At 29.4% G+C, this 2073-nt stretch overlaps 1 long non-coding RNA gene across 1 annotated transcript; it reads right to left on the reverse strand.

Moving 5' to 3' along the window:
- Positions 1-501: 501 nt before the first annotated feature.
- Positions 502-1187, reverse strand: LOC128285184 (uncharacterized). Its single transcript, XR_008275623.1, has 2 exons — positions 935-1187; positions 502-569 (listed from the first exon to the last, which is right to left on the reverse strand). It is a non-coding gene; the product is annotated as an uncharacterized LOC128285184 (long non-coding RNA).
- Between the last annotated feature and the right edge of the window lie 886 nt (positions 1188-2073).

Below are 2073 nucleotides of genomic sequence, written 5' to 3' on the forward strand. Positions count from 1 at the left end.
TATATGTGTATATAAAAACAGTAGTAATAGAATATGCATATTATAATAATAATAATAATAATACATTAAAATATGTTCATATCAATAATATTAGTGAGTTAAAAAGGAATAATGATAGTGTAGTAAAGATAATAATATATAAATAGAGATAATAATAGTAAATGAAATTAATAGTAATAATGTTAATAGTAATATTAGTAATAAAACAAAAACAGACATAACAATTGTTGTAGGCCAATTTTGGCCTGTTTACAAGCAAACCCGAGAGGCCCAATCATTAAACCAAAACCCAATTACAAAAAAAAAAAACCAACCCACTAAACTAACCCAACTACCCATACAAATTAACCCAAAGCCCATTGCAATAATTACCCAATTACAATAACTAAACCTACCCAAGCCCAATACCCAAAATTAACTCAAACAACAACAAGCCCAATACATTAAAAATCAGAAAAAAGAAAAACCCTAGCCTAATCAGCTGTTGCCGCCGCACTTGTCCCATTGCCCCATGCCAATCACCTGCTCCACCTGCCCCCACCGCCACTGTGTCACCGCTCCACTTGCACCTGCAAAAAAGAGACAGATAATATTAGAAAATGTATGTAATTCGGCTTTAAAAAGCCCAAATCGAAATCAAAAAGGGGGATTTTTTCCTTTGCAAAAAAAAATACAAAAACATTCGGCAACTTCTTGATAAAAAAGGAAAGCATTTAATTCTAAAAACAAACAACAGAATAGCAATTCTAGTGATACCAAATCTCAAGCAAAATACCAAATCAGAAGACCTAAGATACCAAGATCGAAAGATTAAAAAACCCTAAGGTGATTTCTTTTTTTCCTGTTTTATTTTCATTTTTTAAGTATTTTTTCTCACCTATATGTATTAAAACATATAATAACATAATAACAAAAAATATAAAAAAAAAATTACCCTTTCGGCCACTGTGCACGGTGGCCGGCGCCGGCGTCGGCGACGGTCCGGTGACCGGCCCATGGCCGGAAATCCCCTTCCCCCTTTCTCTCTCCCTTCTCTTTTCCTTCTCTCTTTTTTTTTCTTTCTCTCCTCACCAAATGATTTTTTTTTGTTAATTTTAGAGTTTATATAGCCCTCCAAAACGACGTCGTTTTGGGGGCTGCCCTTTAATCCCAAAACGAAGTCGTTTTGGCCTATGCCCAACCCGTCCGACCCGACCCGCTAGAGGATTAGCGTGTTTTTGATTAATGGGTTATTTATGTGCGCAGTCCTTCTGCTTTTTCACTCTTGTACAATCAAGTTTTTTTTTTATTTTTAATTTGGCCCAGAAATTTGACCCGCTTTACAATTTAGTCCCGCTCAATGCTGTGCGTTTTAGAGGCTTAGGCAAATTGCCCTTTAGGCCCTCCGTTGTTCCACGCGCGATCAAATAAGTCCTTTCTTCTTTTTTTTATTGCGAATTCGCCCCAAACTTTCTGTTTCAATTTTGATTTAATCCTTTTTTCATTGTTTAGTTATTTTGTCATTAAATTGGTTAATTTTATCATTTTTCTATTATCTATATTACTATTTCCTATTATTATTATTGTTACTAATATCAATCTATTACTATTATTATTATTACTATGTAGTAGTGTATACTTTTTATGTACGTATATGTATATATATTTATATATGTTGTTACTTTATTACTTTATTTTAATATCTTTATTATATTTGCTTCTTATATTTTACTATTATTATTATCATGATTACTATATATTAGTGTATAATTTTTATATATGTATATGTTTTAATATATTTATGTATATACTTATGTAGCATTGTTATTAGTCATTTTATTCCTAATATTTATGTATTATGTAAATATTTTAATATTATATTATGTATATCTATATATTTTTCATATATATTATGTATATATGTTTTCAATATTGTATGTTATATATATTATTGTTTATATATTTTAACTTTATTAGTTATACATCTTTTATACTATTTTATATATATTTCTAATATCATTGTATATTTCTAACATCATTATTATTTATATATATGTATGTATTTATATAGCGTATGAATAGTTTTTATATTAT

This window comes from Gossypium arboreum, chromosome 12 (genome assembly GCF_025698485.1).
Source record: "Gossypium arboreum isolate Shixiya-1 chromosome 12, ASM2569848v2, whole genome shotgun sequence".
In the NCBI taxonomy this organism is placed as follows: domain Eukaryota; kingdom Viridiplantae; phylum Streptophyta; class Magnoliopsida; order Malvales; family Malvaceae; genus Gossypium; species Gossypium arboreum.